The sequence below is a fragment of the Vanellus vanellus genome, assembly GCF_965231255.1.
Source record: "Vanellus vanellus genome assembly, chromosome: 1".
Classification (NCBI taxonomy): Eukaryota; Metazoa; Chordata; class Aves; order Charadriiformes; family Charadriidae; genus Vanellus; species Vanellus vanellus.
The window spans coordinates 148,245,277-148,264,974 of NC_138905.1; positions in this window are offsets into that span (position 1 = coordinate 148,245,277).

The window sequence follows — 19,698 nt, forward strand, 5'->3', positions numbered from 1 at the left end:
CTTGCATCATTTCACCTCCATTACTCCAAGATATGGTCTGTGGTAGACTTGGTGCTGCATTATTGACTTGGTCTAGAAAATATGGCATAGAACAGCAACAGCAGAAACCTCTGCTCCAAGCTGTGAATAGGGTTCACCCAGAATATGCTCCCCGTGGCTATCCAGGCAGCCCTTGTTTCCCCTAGTAAACTCTTACTGCCAGGCCACCAGAGAGCAGCCAGTCTCCAGGATGAGGTGCGCACCTGGGCTTTGCAATCTGGTTTCAACCACAGGTTTCTATTCTCCTCGAGCAAGAAAATGAAACCTGTCACCATCCTCCCCCCAGCTGTGCTCCTCCCCTGGGCTATTTTAGGACGATTGCCACTAGTATCTATCTGCTGCTTGGACTAGCTTTGTGGGCAGCTGTCTTTCTGCAAAGGTCTCACTACCTCTGATTCACCACCTGGACACTTGTGAGAGACAAACAGGGATGACACACGCCAGCTGCCTCTGGACACTTTGGGGCAGTCTGTTTCTCGGCACAGGCAGAACTGCTCTCCAGATTGGCTCTCCTGGGGCCAGGACTTTGGACAGCTGGTCAGAAGGAGACCTTAGCAGGGAAGCCCGTCCATCTCAGGGCTGGTACAGGGAGCAATACAGCACTGTGCTGAGCTGCAGTGCAACTGCGTGACCTATGATGTGTGAACTGAGGCTGGATGAACGATTGGTGAGGATCAGAAAGTGTTAAGTACAGGCTCAGGCTAGTTTCACTTCATCAAAGCCTTTTTCTGGTCAAACCATCACAGTTGCTGTGCCTGTATGTGTACACACACGCATGTCTGTCTGCATTCAGTTCTTTTAATTGCTGCTACGTGTCTCAACACCAGCCAAAGAAACATCTTTGGGACCAGGGAGCAGCTGGATTTCCCAGGAACTTGAGGCTAGAGGGCCAGGCAGACTTTCCCCGGAGATGTTGGGAATGAGCAGCTGGAATGGGCCTAGGCAAACCCTCCAGACAGGTAAAGAGGTACAGGTGCATGTGTTGGGGACAAGTTTGGGGGCAGAAGAGCGTTGTTGTGAACTTCCTGGCTCTAGTCAGAGATCAGAAGCTGTATAAAGAGCAGCTGAAGAAGTAGCAGAGGTATCAATGCTATGCTGTACTTTAAACAAAATGTTCAAAAGAGGTAGAGAAAATATGGGAAATGAGCCTTTTACCTTGGCTGGTGGCTCTGCCCTCAGTTTTAGGACCTTCCTGTGGACACCTGGGAACTAAGGAGACACCGAACCAGTCCTTTCCTTCTCTCCCTTGGGGGTCTGTTCCTTATCCTTGGATTTTCCTTTTTGGGGGGATCAGGTGGACTGGCTCTGTTTTTGAACCACTGCTGAATTTGGGAAATGGCCCCTCCTCGTCTTTCAGGCTGTAGTCAGGCTTGCCATAGTACAGGCCAGCCTTCCCTGCCCTGCTGCCAGACTGGCCACTGACAACCTCAGCCCTCTTGTAGGTCACAGAATCATAGAATCATAGAATCATAGGGTTGGAAGGGACCTCTGGAGATCATCTAGTCCAACCCCCCTGCCAGAGCAGGGCCACCTTAGAGCGGGTTGCACAGGAACGCGTCCAGGCGGGTTTGGAATGTCTCCAGAGATGGAGACTCCACCACCTCTCTGGGCAGCCTGTTCCAGTGCTCTGCCACCCTCAAGGTAAAGAAGTTCCTCCTCGTGTTTAGGTGGAACTTCCTATAGTCAGGTTTGTGCCCGTTCCCTCTTGTCCTGTCACTGGGCATCACCGAAAAGAGCCTGGCCCCATCCTCCTGGCACCCACCCTTTAAGTATTTATAAGCATTGATCAGGTCCTCTCTAAGGAGAGGTCACCTTGTCTCTGTGCCATTCTCTCACTGCTCCTGCTGAAGCATCTGTGCAACAAGGATCCAGAATGTAGGATCTTGCTGCAAAACAACCTTCCTACCCAGAGTCCTAGCAGGGCTAATGCTAATACCTCTGTCTCTATCCAGTCTGGACTCCATTGGGCAAGACTGGATCTGGAAGATAATAGTGTTGTATATATGGCGTGGGATGGCTTGCATTGGCAATAAGGTGCTGTTGCACTAGGTACTTTGGAAAATCCGAAGTCTTTCAGTGGTGCAGAAGCCTAACACAAGACAGGAGGTCTCATTCAAAGAAAGGCAACCAAGGAAAGGTGTGTTGCAGACATCAGCTGCAAAGCAAGGTTCAGTATGGACAGCAGTGACTAATGAAAGCCCAGGGGAAGCAAACAGCAAAAAGAAATTGGAACCACAGGTCTCAGAACCTGCAATAACTCAAGGGCATAATCCTCAGTGGCAATGAGCAGGAGCAAAAAAGAATGGCAAAAGCTGTTGCAATAACTGTGGATTTTGGGATACTGCAATACTGATCCAGTATAAAGTCTACTAACAGAAAGTTAATCGAGCAAAACACTCTGAACATATTTGAAACTTAACATGAACTCCTTGGCAGAGGGAGTTTATATACAACTGGCATTTCGCAGTGTATGTTCAAGGCATTTTTGACCGAGTACTAGACGCACTTGAGTTTTAACAGATCATCAAACCACATCCTCACACTGTTGAAATATGCATATATACATACATATGTATGTAAACATATATAAAACAGGAGGCATCCTCCCCCCAGAAGTCAGTGTCCTCTGAAGCCAGATACTGCAGCTGCCTAATAATGCCTGGCAATTATCATCAGTAGATGGAAATATCTTCTCCCAGAAAAACAAACAAACCCACACTCTGCAAGGGAAAAATCCCACTGTGGAAAACAGTTTGAAAGAATATTTTTTAATGAAAGCATTGTAGGCTACAACAGAATACCTAGAGGTTTTGTTAGAAGGCCCCAGATGTTTTTCAAATAGTTACTGTAAGGGAATGTGGAGAGCACTAGCTGCTGGAGAACCAAAAGCAACTTTCTGTAATTTGGATGCTAACTTTGAATTGCAGAAGCACAAGCAGCCACACCAGGAAGAAAGAAAGCATTTGATTTTATCTTTATCGTATGCATCCTATTTTGACAGATTTCAAGTGTGTTTGACGAAAGAATTTATTTGATCTACCAGGATTCTCTGCCTCCATGTAGATGTGTCATTTATTTTTGCACTGACAAACTTTTTTTGTCCATTTCTGCCTCTTGCTGTGATTCTGGGGTGCAATGCGTGCACTTCACTCTGAGTTTAAGCTCATGTCGTTCCAGGCTAAAGAAAATAAGGAGCAGGTGGAGTTGCTGAGGGGGCTACTAAAGATGACTGAGGGAGTAAAAGAGCATAAAGATGGTCATTGCTTAAAACGAAAGTTTTCAAGTTTGATTTGTGGACACTTAAATGTTTTCTGGTGGGAGGTTTCAGAGTCTTGTAAACTGAATGTAAGTGTACTGACAGTAGGCTGGCTTAGTCTGCTTTGACAGATCCTCTAAAAAGCAGTTTGCAGGGTCACAGGGATACCTTGACTGCAGATGGAAAACTTCTGCTTTACAATATGGCTTCTTTACGTCTAAGTGGGACACCCTAGGACAGATGAACACATGCTTACTTACTAAGTCCAGCTCAAGTTGCCACATGCCCAACTGCAAGAGAGCTGGGTTAGCTACAAGACTGGAAGTTGAGTGCTGCTGACTCTCCCTGACAGCCTAGCATGCTGAATAGGTTGAAGAATAATTTGACACAAGGGAGGTGTGTAGATAGGATGGAGTTTGGGTCAGATTCATTATTAAAATGAAACCTTGGCACTTGGCAAGAACTACTTTTTCAGGCTGATATTGTCATTACCTACTCTTCTCTTTCACATTTTCTTTTACCAGAAACCTACCGAGAGGTTGGGGTGAAACTTTTGTAGGTCTCTGACATCACTGATTGAGGCTTCATGTAGCCTTTGTTTCTCTTCTCTTCTGGTGATGGATGACAATCCAATTTCTATGTCACTTCTTCAGTGAAGCTGAGAAAATTATGCATTCAGTAAAATTCATTCCCCAAGTAGTGCAGTTGAAGGGATCATGACCCTAAATTTATTCATTAGCTTAAATTGTCAACAATTTTCTGTAGCAATTGATTCCTTGACCTGCAAGTGGTCAGGAACTGTCAACATATGCAATGTGAGCTTAACACTTGCTGAATTACAGCAGTTATGCTTTCAGAGGGTTTCTTCTTTGTCCTGTGCAGAAGGTTTCCACTGGTTTGAGAGAGACTTTGTACGGTTTACCATCAACTTCAGCTGTAACAAGATCATTCTGCCTCAAAATGGGAACCAGGAGTGTTCTCAAAACAGAAAGATTATTTTCAAGTCTAAGTCACTGATGAATGACCTTTAGTTCACAATGGGAACTGTGAATCTGAAATCTAAATTCAAGGTGTTGACTTAAAATAGAAAGCAATTTTGTACTACTGAAACATGAATTCACTAGGACTTTGGATGCAAGGGTGTTAGCAGGTGAACAGCTGATGACACTTTCCCAAAATTTTTTAAGACATTTGGTAATGGCCACCTTATTTAGACAGGAGAGCTGCTGGACAAAAATTACTTTGTTCTGAAATTGATACCTCCTCTTCTTCCCAATCTCACCTTCATGTCCATGTCAGACAAATGAAAACCAGACATTGTGAGTGTCAGGAGCCAGAACAAGACCAATGGACCACTGCCTGGTCTCCTTTAGAAGGCCTTCTAAATACAAAGCAATACATCTGGACATTTTTCTTGAGTCTAATTTAGTTTTGGCCTGGTTAGTTTTACTGGCACCATCCACCTGGTTTCCACAACTTGCTGGGAATCTGTGTTCATCCTCTTCTACTTATCCTCTGGAATTTCTCTGCTCTCTGAAGTGCAATGCTGGTGTAGAAAGGGCACGAATACAAACGTGAGTGCTTTTTATGAAGCTGAAGTCAGTTGTTCCTCAGGCTATGGAACCATTTCATATATGGCAATAACAGGCTGCAAACACTACATGTACTCTGACAGCTGTAAAACCACATTTCAGAGATACAAAATTTTCGTAATTCATATATCTTTTCCCTCCTCCCACATACGCACATTTTGCTTTTCGGTAGCAAAACGGGGCCTGCAGTCTATGTAAAAGCATTGCTCACTAATGCTCTGTGGCAGGACAGCATATGACACATATTCACTAAGTACACACATACCCACTCCCCTGGCATAGAGCAAATCAGGATTCTCAGGCAGGGATGAGGTTAAATTACTCTAATGGCAAAGGGAAAAACATCTAAAAGAGAACTAATCTAAAGTGATGGTTTGTCTCTTGCACAGTGAGAGGGATATTTAATTGCTGCACACATAACTGCATGCTTTTCTGATCCAATAAAAGGAATAACTTCCTTCTGACCAGAAAAACTCAGAAGCTCTTCCCCAGGCAAGACTCCTACTGAAGCAGACAGTTGCAGGGGGAAGATTTGGCCCTCACTGCATGAGGTAAATAACCCATCTAATTCTCTAAGCCAGGGAAGCACACATGAAGCAAGCCTCTCCCCCAAGAGTGAGCTGTTCTCTTAAATATCTAGAAATGTTGATGCTTCAGCATCGTGTCATGGTAGGGCATAAAGATATGCAGATTTCTGAGCAGTGTTCATGCCTAATGTTGGAAATAAATAGGAGGGCATTATAAAACACCCACATCATTGCTAATGGATCCTCTGTACTTTTAAAGAAAGCATCCACCCATATGGTTTCAATTCTGACTACATTGTTAATGCATTGATAGACAATGAGAGAATATACATCACCTCTAAAAAAAAAGTGCTTTGCACATAACGTCTTGCATAAAACATCTTTGATTTGTAGATCAAATGGATCAAGTTGCTCATAGCCCTGCCTTGAAGGCAGTATTTACTTAAGAACATTGCTTGGGTAAAATGTTATAATGCAACTTAGTGCAAAGGTAAATGTGTAGGACTACAGGGTTCTCTTCAAATTAAGGTTTTTGAACAAGTATACATGTAGTTGATTGCACACAGTCTCACTATGCTCTCCTATGGATGTAAGAAACAAACCCTCATAAAAAAAAAAGGTTCAACAGTAACAGACATGAAAAGAATACACAGAAAAAAGAATGAGCTTCCTTGATTCTACATAACAGGAAAGAAGCAGCTGAAGATTACCAGGGTAAGACTGATAAGTGGATAACAGTTACCTTAGCTGATCTTTATGAATCAATGAATGGCACCATACACACACAGAGTTCAATGTGTAGAAGTATATCTGCCACTAATATTGGTGAAACACTCAGTTTAAAATATTTTTTAAGTACATGAGAACTGACAAGGTGTGGGGACCTGTGTTGTCCTGGGAGACCTAAGCATTTTACATAGTATGGTCAGAGACAGATGGTTCATCTGGACTATGCTAAATCATATTTTATATCATATTCATATTATCATATTCATAAATCATGTTTTCTTCACTTCTACCTGAGATAGGGCATTAAAAAGAACACTTTTATATTACATTTCTAGATGCATTAGAAGTCTGAAATGTAAAAATTTGCACTAATTAGCCTGTAAGTGCTTGGTCATTTGGACAGATGTATCACAGGGGCAGCCATCTAAATGAAGCTGCTGGCACAGAAGAAAAAGAAGGCTGTATCAGAAATTCTCTCTGTCATCCTCCTACTGGAAGGGTGCTCCAAAATAGTTTGTTTTTTTTTTTTTCTTTCATGAATGAAGGTCCATTTGCCCAGATGCTTTGTCCTTCACCACAGGTAAGACACCATGTTTCTCCCAGTCCTAAGACTCTCTGCCTGCTTGTTCATCCCCAGATGCTCAGGTCACACTATCACAGCCAACAGGTTTCCTGGTAAATTTACTCCTTATAAGAACTTGCTGAAATACATAAACCTAGAGATCAACCTGGAAGAAAACCTGAATATTCTGCCTTGTAATAGCCACAGGGGACAGAAATTTTATTACAGTGGTGTGGGAATTACATAACTGCTTTTAGGAGCTCTAAACTTGCTATAAAAGCATTACAAGATAAAGCTGTACATGACTTGTTACCATAAGGATTTAGCACTCCAGTTAAATTATCCACTAATTTAATCCAACCTCCTGGAGCGAATGCTAGGACTCATTCTGCACATCTGGGGCGGACCCAGCTGTAGGACCTGACTTGCATCCAGACTTGGAACAGCCTGGGTTAGCGCCACAGGAGTGCCCGGCTCTGCCCGCAGCAACAGAATGCATGCCTTCCAGTTGTCTGCAACAGCGGGAGAATGAAAGGGTCATTTTGAAAAGTAAATACAAAAAATCCAATCACAAAGTGAGTAGCAAGAGCTGTGGCTGAGGAGAGAGCAGCAAGGATGCCCTTCCCTGCGGCACACTGGTGCCCCTTCAGGAAGGTGAGCTGGGAGCAATGGCCCCCACCATCCCCATCCCCACGCTGGGCTGGCTCCCACCTAAAACGCTGCTTTGGTAGATGCCTGTGGCTGGGCAGGAGCCATCCCAGTTGCGGGGTTGGGAGTGTGGTCTGAGCGGTGCCCCCTGTGCATGGTCACCACGGGCTTACTTTATAAGCAATAGGTAGCTTAGGTTACGGGTTATCAGAGTCTACAGGGGGCTGAATTGTGGTTCAAAGGCATTTTTCTACCACCGTGGGCCTAACAGAGCATCCACAATGTCTGCGTCTGCTCACATGAAAACAATAGTGGAGCCCAGCCCAGCCCTGGTTGTGGACTTTCTGTTTTGCACCTAAGTGACACTAATCTCACCAATAAAATCCTGCCAATAATGCACCGAGTACCTGTGTCCCCGTCGCCCTTGCCATGCTGTGGACACCTCCCAAGTCTGCCACCAACCTGCGCTTGTGCATCCATAGACCTCTCAGAAAGGCGAGTGAATCTGTGCGGCAGGGACAGATGAGGACAGCAGGGATGGGGAGGTACAGTGGGGGTGAGAGACAGGCTCCAGTTCAGAGGGCACCCGGGGCGGGGGGGGGGAATGAAGCACACAGCTCCCTGTCTGGAGAGACGGGACAGCTCTCCATTCTCCCCCTACCACAGAGGGCTGGGACCTGTACCATCCAAGGATCAGCATTTTAACTCAGCCATGGAATCTGCTGGAGAGCAACTTTACCCCTTGGCCTCTGTCAGGATCCCCCATAGTACATTAGCACTTGAAAGAAGAGTGAAGATGAGCTGCAGGAAAGCCAGCAGAGATTGCTTGAGCAGCTATGCAGCTTTTTCTGAGACAGCAGGGAGAAACTAACGCGTGAAGATTTCCCAGCAGATAACAAATGCAATCTGGCTTTAAAAAGGTCCAGTTCCTACACATTAAAGGCATTTTTCAATTGTAGGTAGCTTCACTAGCAATTCACAGACACAAGAAGTTGCTCATATACATTGCTCATATACATATACAAGAATCGGAGCCCTCCTCCTTTTCACAAACCGAACCATATGCACGTTGGCATACGCTTATTTTGTCAGGGTTTGCAAGAACTTGGCCAGTACCAAGAAATGTTTGGCAGCAGATTTGCTCTTGTCTTCTGCGCTCTGCATTGGGTCCCAGTTCCTCTACAAGATTCCTTTTTTCTTCCTTTTTTTTCATACAGCGCCGTCCTTAATTTAGGCAAAGAGGTTTTCTAGGGAAAGAGAGGTTTTATCTGTAAATCTCAATAAAATGCCCTTTGAGCAGGGCATATGATGTGGGGAAAGCAGTGGGGCAGGGAGGCAGGGTGGTTCCTCACCCCCGCAGAGGCACAGCAGCGCGGGGCAGGGAGGATTCGGGGGGTGCTACTTAAAATCCCTGTTGCTCCATCCCTGCAGTAAACTACTCAGCCACCACATTCACTCCTGAGCACTCTCTGCCCCCTGCTCATAATAAATGGAGGTCTCAGGCTGTCTCCTCATACTAAGGTGCACCACGGCAAAGCACAGGCCACAGGCAAGCTGGGGTCTGCCAAAAAAAGCTGAAGGCACCAGTTAGCACTGAGGCTGCAGCAGCTCACTGTAAAAAAGAACAAGACCATACCTGAGCAATGCTCTTAGATCCGGCTTCCCCAAAACATAACCCCCTGCTTGGCCAAGCCCTTCCTTATGCAAGCACCTTCTAGTTCCTCTTCAACTTTTATTTTAATACATGGAGGCTTTTCACACGTGCTTTTAAATAAAACATCCACCGCTGTATATTAGCGATCCATGTACAGTGCCTGGTAGACCCGAACAACTTCTTTTTTGCTTTTTAAAAAAATATTAAAAGCAGCAGCTCTAATGGAGCTGATTATCATAGATGCTCAGGCCCTAAAATCATAACTAAAACACTTGCCAATTAAGCAGCTCACACTGTGTCACTCTATGGTCTGATTATTTTATTGGGGTTTTGTTTCATTTCTAGTGAAACAGTTCTTTGAACTGTAGATAATTTTATCCAATCTGTTATTTACTGCAAGCGCAGTCTCTAGACCCAGATAAAGGATGCCTGATACTTATTACTGGTTTCAGTTGCACTTGTATATTAATACCTTGGGGACTCACTTCAAATTGTTCTTAGTAGGATATTTGCACTGATATTATTCAGCTTAAAATTAAAAAAGTGTTTGTGATTAAACTGCCTGCCTTTTGAACCGGTTCCCCTAGAATAAAGTTCAAAGATCCTTAACGAGACTGTAACACAGTTAAAGGTTGTAAAATACTCCACTCAAGGGTTACGAATGGAGACTGCTACCAAATCACAGTCTCCGTAATTAAAGCCAACAGCTGTGTCTTGTGTTTGCATACCGACTTGGGATAAATAAATATTTCTGTGGAGAATGACTCTTGTTCTGCTTTCCTGTGCCACTCTCCCAGGCGCCAGCTCTTTCCCTTTCCTTTCAGCCAGCCTTGCACCTCCCCTTCTTTCCCTCAGCTGGATGATTTTTCAAGCAGCCACCCAGTGTGAGGAAAGCCTTTGAGCAACCCCCGAGAAAGAGTAGGAGAGCCATGAGCTCTTCAGCCAGAGAGGGGAGAAAGACATTACTAAAATATAAGGGCTAGACAACAGCTATGCAAGTTTATGCCCTAAGGAGGGGATTGGCTTAATCTAAATTTACCTTCCTAGAAGTTGCTGCCTTCTCTAAAGCAGTCAGCTGGCATCCCTCCACAGCCAGCAGGGAGAGACATGGCACAGCCAGAGAAGGATTCCTCTGCAATCAATGTCCAAGACTGGTGGGAAGATTCCCCACTCCCAAAGATGTTTATCTCCCCCCACTGACTTAGAAGAAGCCTTGTTTTAGGTGGCCTCGGATATGACTGTGGACACAAAGCTGGGAGCATCCCTGTCTTCATACTGGATGAGGTTCCCTTTCAGCGCCTCTGATGTATGAGGTTGTGGGACAGGTCCAACCATCCTCCAGAAAGGGTAGTGAAAAAACAGAGGGAGCAGGAAGGGTGGGCAGTAAAAGCCGTTTTAGCAGCACTGTGCTTTGTACCCGTGCAGATTGCAAAAGTCACTTTGCCTGTAGCCTACTTCAAGAGGTAAGGAAGCCAACGGGCATGCGACCATGCTGCTGTAGTCTTCTCATGCACCCATGAGTTCAGCACAGGGTGTGAATTAGCTTACCGTCCCTGCTGCAGACGCCAAAGGGAAAGCAAATTGACCTTTGTTTCTGCACCAGTTTTCGCTTCCCTTGATGGTGTTCCTGCAGCCAAAGAAAAGGAAACAGAGCAAGTGTCCAGAGAGTGATGCTGGCTTTCCTCCTGCAAAGTGCTGCCCACTCTTCCCCCAGCTGCCAGAGTAACTTATTACCTCTCTGGTGCTGTGGCCACTGGGCTGCATAGCTCAGGGTGAGCTTTCACAATCCCCTGCAAAACAGGTGGAAGTCCCCCATCAGAGGTGGCCATCTCCACCCTGCTCACCAGTGCATGGGCCTAGCAACGTTCTGTAAACTCTACATTTTCTACCCATATGTTGGAGGACTGTCCAGCTGCAGCTCAGGCCCAGAACATTCACTGAGCATGGAATAAGCTTCCTCTGCCTGCTGGGCAACCAGCTGGAAGGCTCCTGCCAAAGCCACCCCACCAGTTAGATGCCCAACAGCCTAAGGAGTGGACTAGCATACCCAGCGAGGAATAGTTTGGGTTGGAAATGACATTTAAAGGTCATCGAGTCCAACACCCCTGCAATGAACAGGGACATCCTCAACTAGATCAGGTTGCTGAGAGCCCCATCCAACCTGACCTTGAATGTTTCCAGGGATGGGGCATCTACCACCTCTCTGGGCAACCTGTTCCAGTGTTTCACCAACCTCATTGTAAAAAATTTCTTCCTTCTGTCTAGTCTTAAATTTACACTCTTTTAGTTTAAAATCACTACCAATTGTCCTATCACACCGGCCCTGCTAAAAAGTTTGTCTCCATCTTTCTTATAAGACCCCTTTAAGTACTGGAAGGCCGCAATAAGGTCTCCCCAGAGCCTTCCCTTCTCCAGGCTGAACAACCCCAACTCTCTCAGCCTGTTCTCATAGGAGAGGTGCTCCAGCCCTCCGATCATTTTTATGGCCCTCCTCTGGACCAACTACAACAGGTCCATGTCCATGTCAAGGCTTCCATATGTTAAGAAATGCTATCAGCCTAGCAGGGGTCCAAAGTTCAGCCCAAACCAGGCTTAAACAAACAGGGGCTGGGCCCATCTCCCAGGAGGGAAGGCTGTGGCTGCTGCCAGTGTTTCAGCCCAGGCTGAGGCGCTTTGAACACGTCAGCAACCCTGGCAGCACCCTGCAGCTCCACATGCCCAGTGAGTGTCTCAGACACTTCCCCAGTGGACTGGGAAACCCCTGTCTGGGTGTACAGCTAACAGCCAGCAGTGGGCACAGACAACACAACTCAAGGTGCAGAACATTTAAAGCCACCGTGGGTGGCTTTAAATCACGGTCATGGTGCCCGTTTGCTCCGCAGCTCCTTCTCCAGAGGGACACTGCTTTCAGTATGGGCAGAACAAAAAGCCTGAATTTTCTCTTCCGAATCACTCAAAGGCTGAAACGGAGTCACGCTTGCTATCTAACCCTTTGGGAGCTGGCGGGCACAGCTATCTCCTCCTACCCAGTTGTTGTCATGGGGCTGCAGAGGAAGAGTGTTGTGTGACATCCTGACCTATTGTCCCATAAAAGCAAAGTTCTCCTCAAATTAACTCGCTGCCCCTCCATGAAAAGTCAGTGCCATCAGTGTAAACAAAGAAGAAATATGGTCTGATTTTCTCAGCATCAAGTTTTCTCAGAAAACATTGAGGTTTTTATTCAGTAGTCCTGACAGGCATGTGCTGATGAAAATAAGAGTGTAAAACACACTTCTCCATTTAAACCTTCCTGTGAAGGAGCTATTTCTTTGTAAGAGGTTGCAGCTCATAACAATTCAAAGGAAAAAATGATTTGGTGCTTTACAACCAAATTGTCGTAAATGTTAGGGGACCCGAGAGCCCCAGGAACATCAATGATTTGAAAGTGAGGGTGAGTGCAGAAATAATCCACGTTTACTGAGCAACCTACAGACTTCCTGCACTGTTTATGGCATCGTCACTGGTGCTCCCTTTGCTCAGGGAATTACTAAGACTTAAGGAGTTGTATCCCTCTTTCTTGCAGCAGCTGAGATGCTTTTTCCCAGTGACCTGCAGGGTGAATTTCCTCTCCTCCTGAGAAAGACCAGATGTGCTCCAAGAGCTGCCTTTGTTCTTACCACAGAGCAAACCACCCAGGCGTAAGCAGTGCTGGCACTTATGCCTGCACTCCCAGAACAAGCCATACAGTTTGGCCATGACGAATGATGATACTCAGCTGCAGGTAAGTGTGTATGTGTGGACCAGCACGCTGGGTGCACCAGGGGCAGCTGGTAGCTCTGCGCGTGCTTATGTTGCATGGTGCAGTTCAGCACAGAGATCCTCAGGCACAGCACAGACAGCATGAAGTGAGTAAGGTTTTCGTGTGGTGCTGTGTCTGAGAGCCATCACTTGGGGTAATCTTGGCTGCTCTTCTCTGTGTGGCACTATAGAGCGTACATTTGCTGTCAGGCATGCCGTCACATTTCTAACTAGCCCAGATGCTCACACTACAGGCTTAAACAGCTATTTTTACACAGTTCTGGGCTGTGTAAAGTTCCTTCTCTCAGCTCCTTCCCCACTCAGAATGCAAAGAGGCTGAAGAAATACAGCAGGTCATGGGGTCAACACACATGTTGTATCAGCTACAGTGCTTACCCTGTTTTAGGAGGCCAGTGTGGAGACCATGTGCTGTTACTTTTTTTCAAGGACCAGAACTTTAAAAAATCTGAAAAATGCAGGTGTTTTCCAGTATAACCAGCTCTTCAGTGGCCAGCATGGACCATAGCTTCATGAAGTCAGTGTGATCTTCAGTGGGTGAAGCACAAGCCTGGGTCTTTAAGGGAGGGGTCTGGGTTCTCTACTTGTCTTTATCGGTGTAAGTCAAGTTCTAGCTTCTCTCTGACTCAGTACCTTCTGTCAGTGAAACATGGGTGATCATTGTTTTTAGCAAAACACTTTCATACCTACTAGTGAACAGCCTTATACAAGACCAAGATGTCAATGTGCTAGCTGTTCTGAGAGATAGATCATGCTGGTGGTCCCTCCAGAAAATGTCTTACTGGTTTAGGGGAAAGACTGCTCAGTTTAGATTTTGTGTGGCCAATCTGAGGCAGTACACAGAGAACAGCGAGGCAAGGGCCCCAGTTCTCCTTCTGAGATAGCTCAGCCAGCAGGACCACTTCCTCCTAGGGGCAACATCACGGCAGCGCTGAACAGGAACAGTAGGAAGGCTTCAGTCCAATGCAGTCTGCTGTTGCTAAATGACATGTGACAGGCAAGCGAGGACTGCTATCTGGAGCAGCTGGACATAGAGGTGGGGAGATCAATGGCAACAATTCCCTTTTTTCCTCTCCTCACTCCCCATTCTGCCATTAGTCTGTGCTTGGCCACTGAGGTTCTGGATCTGCTAGGATTTTTTTTTTTTTAAGAAATCTGAGTTTTGGACTCCTGCCCCTTTGTTGGCTGATGAAGGTGGATGGAGAAGTATGGGATTCTTTGCAGCACGTCAGACAGTGCTGCAAGGTTTTGCTTGGACAGCTGTCACTTGAGGTTGACAATCTGGCAAGGACAGACTTGCACAAACTTCCATATTGTGATTAAGGCTGTGATGTATTAGAAAAGCTAGATGTTCTCATCTAGCTGGCTTCAGCTTTGCTTACGTCTCTGAGATTACACAGATGGCACTGACTTGCAATCTGCTCCAGGCTGTATCTGTGAATGAGCTCCCGAAGTGGTATCTGTAGACCTCCCTGTTGACTTTGGCATCTTTGATCACCAGGTGCCATCACCTGTCTGCCTTCCCCTGAGCAGGGATGCCTTGCAAGGACAGTTCGGTTTGTTCCTTGGAGATCCTGAAAGACCATCAGGGATACATCCACTTTTAAAATTTTCAAAGCTGACTGAGATGCTCAGCCAAGCAAACACCATTCATTTCAGCTGGGAGCTGCTATTAAATCCCCAATTCACACTGCACAGTTAGGGCTGTTTAAGTGACAAATTAATCAGAAATATAGTTTAACCTACTAGGCTCCTAAAATGTTATGTGGCTGCTTTTTTACTGTAACAGGTCTCTGCATCTTCAGACAATTGTATTGGAAGAAATACCCTGAATCCATACTTCCAGTGCTCAGGTTATATTTCCACTCTTGGAAACTGACGGCTCTGTTTTAAATACACACACATGCACAAAACCACACACATGTATATAAAATGTATTACATATATCCTGTCTAAAATGTGTGCATCTTGAATTGCAACAGAACCCACTCTAAAATGCTGCACCCTAAAAAACCAATCTAAAAAACCAGACCTATAGAAATGAGCCATACAGACACTTTGGAGATCAGGTGGCACAAATGTGCACAAGTTTAAACTTTCCATACTATGCAGCATTAGAAAAGTGGGAATAAAAACATGAGCAACATCTGTAGTTTAAAGATAATGGTGTGTTATTCTTTGATTTTTAACAAAGTAAAGAAACAATGCTCACAGGCAGAATGGCAAACTGATGCACTAAGTTTTGGGTTCAGAAATAATTGCTTTCTCTAACAGTGCTGAAGACTATTTATATGTACCAGGAATACATGTATGTATATATATGAAGCACGAAGAATTAGTGGACATTGTTTTTACTGTGTGCATGATTAGAATCTATATGGCAAGTCTAGCCAAAAAAAAAAAAAAAAAAAACCATCCAAAACATTAATTTGGAACGGGCTTGCTGTTTTGGTACTTTTTAAGATAAGGAAAAGATTGTGACCTGAAAGTTGGGGTTCAACACAATCTAAAATGCTCTGACCCTTTTCTCCAGATCCATGTTGGGCAGCTCATTAATCCCCCTACAGGTTCCAGTCAAATGGCATTGGCTGTTTTACACAGTGACTGACACTTCAATCCTTGTTGAGATTCAAGAGAGCTGCCAAAACCCCAGAGAAGGCGCCCTTTATTGCCTGGCTTTAAGTGGCCCCTCATTGAATGTAGTAGTTGTTTTGATCCCTAAGATTCATCCTGCACATTTCTGTAGGGAGCACAGGTACCCAACAGAGGGAAACAGACCACATCGCTTGTGGTGCTTTTCTGGATTCCCCCTTTTCCCATGAAGTCACCGTAAATACTTATATCATAGAATCATAGAATCTTAGAATAGTTTAGGTTGGAAGGGACTTTGAAGATCATCGACTTCCAACCCCCCTGCCATAGGCAGGGACACCTCCCACTAGACCAGGTTGCCCAAGGCCACGTCCAGCCTGGCCTTGAACACCTCCAGGGATGGGGCCTCAACAACCTCTCTGGGCAACCTGTGCCAGTGCCTTACCACCCTCAAAGTGAAAAAATTCTTCCTAATGTTTAATCTGAACCTGCCCTCTTCCAGGTTAAAGCCATTCCCCTTGTCCTATCACTATATACCTGAGTAAAAAGTCCTTCCCCAGCTCTCCTGTAGGCCCCCTTCAGGTACTGGAAGGCTGCAATAAGATCTCCCCAGAGCCCTCTCTTCTCCAGGCTGAACAGTCCCAACTCTTTCAGCCTCTCCTCACAGGAGAGGTGCTCCAGCCCTTGGATCATCCTCGTGGCCCTCCTCTGGACACAATCCAACAGGTCCACGTCCTTCTTATGCTGAGGACTCCAGAGCTGGATGCAGTACTCCAGGTGGGGTCTCACGAGAGTGGAGTAGAGGGGCAGAATCACCTCATTTGACCTACTGGCCACCCTTCTTCTGATGCAGCCCAGGATGCAGTTGGCCTTCTGGGCTGCGATCGCACATTGCTGGCTTGTCTTGAGCTTCTCGTCAATCAGCACCCCCAGGTCCTTCTCCTCAGGGCTGCTTATTGGAGAGCTGATTTGCAGGAGCAGTGCTGCTATGTGTGATAAATAATATGCATCATTTCCACTATGTGTTCAAAGATGCTCACATCTGCCACTGGAAAGATCTCACTTTCATCCCAGAGATCATGCTGTTGCCTTCAACTGCATGTTTCCTCATTCATGTCTGCATATGGGACACAGCTCAGTCCTGTGATTATGTTCCCAAACTTCTGGACTAGCAGAGAACTCAGAAACATTCCCCTATCATTAAAAAAAGGCGACTGGAACAGTAATGGAGCATTTTCTAGAATTTGGCTTCCCCTGCAAACCAACTCATTAGTAACATTTGTTTCTCATTAAGTTTCTCTGTTTTATTTTAGGTTTTTAGCAATGGATAACCAGGGGGAGGAGGGTACAGAATGGAGCTATGGTCTCCGAATGAATCACAGTCTCAGATATCCAATTCTTATCCCATAGGAAGTTTCCCTGCTACCCAGGCCACTGCTGTAACAAACTGAAGCCATCGTTTTCAATCTGCAATCTTCCACAGTCATTCTTGTGAAGGTGCAATCCCATTTAAATTTCCCAGATGGACTGCTGTAGAGCAGTATTCATTTATTCTTCTTTGTATCCAGAACCCTCAGCAGTAAATCCATAAACAGCAAGGACTGCAGTTTCCAAGCCATGAACCAGAGCCAGGTGCTTCTGTGGCAGCCAGAGCAAGAGGGCAGTCGGCTCTCCTATCACCAAAGAAGGCACCAAGGCAGGAACCATTTTCAGGGTTCATAAAAGACAACTCCTGAAGTTGATAAGAACATACGGCAAGCAGGCTGAATGACAGAAAATCTTCTCTTAGATGGTGTTTATTTTCAACGCTGTTATTCCTTCACTATTAGCTGTGGAAAGCGTCTTACACCAATGGGTATTTCCACTCACCCTATTTCTCCATACAGTTACCTTGACATTAAAGTTATCTTCTTTTATCATCTGATATGGCCAACTGCATGAATCTGCAGACCTTGCCATTGGCACTTTATTGCCCAATACATTTAATTCTGTTTGGCCTCAGCTAGTTTCATCTAGATTTTACTTCTGATCTATTTCAGTGCTACCTTGGTTATCAATAGTGGAAACCACTCTAAGTCATGGAGACATGCCTTATAGGAAGGCACAAACAGTATTATATCACCCAGCCAAAACACTATTGAACTACTGACTTGGTTAAGCTCAGAGAGTTTAAGATTAGAGACAAAAATCATATTCCTTCTTTCAGACCCTGTGCTGGCTAAAATGACATTGTACTGAAGTACTTAACATTCCCTTCCATGCTGAAGGGAACCACCCTGTTCACTGCCTCCCTGCGTGGCTGCACTTCGTGCTACACAAATCTGCTCTTCCTTGTTTGCTTTGGAAACTCATTGGCAGGAAGCCATCTCCAACTGTACATGGCATCTGGAGTTTGGGCTTTGATTCAGTGCGCTTGTCTTGCACTACTAAGGATGAAAAGGGCAGCTCAGTCAAGCAGGTATTTTCTTCTTCAGTTCCCTCTTGCTACTTTTGTTCAAAACATATCCTTAAAGGATGCATCTTCAGATTTCTGTGCAGATCCCAGAGGGGAAGGCTGTTAAACTCAGCTACTTTATCAAACTTCAGAACAAACAACTTAATGCAAAACACTCAGTTTTGATGACATGCAGCAGCTGCACTTTTTTTAGGTGGTACTTTTAATTTTTTATTCAACCCCTAGTAACTGAATTAAAATGAAAGAGAAAAATGCCAAGAATCTAGAAATAATGTTCTTTCAGAGCTTGTTCCTATCTTTTCTTTTTCTTTTTTTAAGCCTGGTTTCTAAAGGATATAAGACTTCTGCAATCTTTTTGTATCCGAGTATTTGGTTCCGTGTACGCCCTTGTTCCTTACCACCACCCCCCCACTAATTGTTGAACCACTCAGCTAATTTCAATCAAATTTGATACGAAGATCAAAACCACAGTGATACTAAGACCCAACCAGTTTTATGGGAATAGGCTACCCAGTAAAGGGAGAGATCATTAAAAACACACCCACTGAGGGGAGGCCCCTAGCTCAACCCATCAATCACAAGAAATAGCACGACAGAGACACGTTCTGAATAACCCACCTGAGAGAAAAAAAACTCATATCACTGCTTCTACTTTATTAGACACCTGAGAATCCAGCCACGAGACACAAGTCCCGAGGCGAAGCATGCTTTGCTGCTTGTTTTGCTGCTAGAACTGCTCATTTGAAAACAAGCGTTAAGAAAATTTCTCATTCCTTTCCTCCATGTGACTCCTTTGACCTCCCTGGATTCCAGCATCTGCATCTATCCTTCACTCTTTCAGGCTCATTTCTTTACCTGATGCCAGCTGATAATGGTTAGGCGGGTAGCAAACCAGATAAGGCTCATTTCTTTCCTCAGTGCTTACAGCTTAATGAGGGGCAAACAAGACGAAAAATGCACAACATAATCTATGATCACAAGTTCTGCACTCAGACATCCTATGTAAAGAAAAGGTGCTATATGTTTATTAAGGGTAGGTGGAGCCTTTCCCATTTAATTCCTTTTTGCAGGATTTTCAAAATTTCTTTTGCAGTTGCTTCCTCAAAAAGCACCCGTTTCTGAGGAAAAAAATATTAAATGTTCAGGAAAATATTTCCTTTGCATTTAGATTTTGCCCCGCATTTTTAATTATTTCTGAGTAACCTACCCCCTTTTCAGCTAAGACTTATTTTGTCACCATCTTCTGTTCTCTTGCACATTCTTTGGCTGCTTTTCATGCCTGTTACTTACATCTTGACTTCAAACCAACGCATCTGTCCCGCTTTTAATTCCTGGGAAACTCTGGTGCCACAGCTGAGTTTCCCATGTAAAGATTTAATTTCTAGGCATGACCTTGCTCGCTGGGCCTCAGGGGTACACCTACATTAGCACTTCAGATCCAAAGTGTGGTTTTGGAGCAAATCTCCTGGCCATCCCCACAAACCATGCTTTTTCTTGTCATACCACCATGGCCTCTAATGGGCATTCAGGCCATGAGACAAAGCTAAAACTAGTCCAAAGTAAAAATTCCCTGCAATGTGCCCTGTGTGGGTGTCATTTCCTCAGGACCAACTGTTTTGCTCTACAAATGCATTTTAACACCACCTTTTCCAGTGACAGTATTGTCTATCATTGAACACTGAGAGGAGGAATTGCCCCAGAATCTCTGAGGAACATTTCTATAATTCCAATGCATCAGTGTTTATAACTAACCCAAATGCATCCTCAGCATTTTTTCTCTGCTCGTTTGACTTGTTTGCTGTACATGAGGGTGAGTTTGCTGCTGCCTGAGCCCATTTGGTGACTCAAC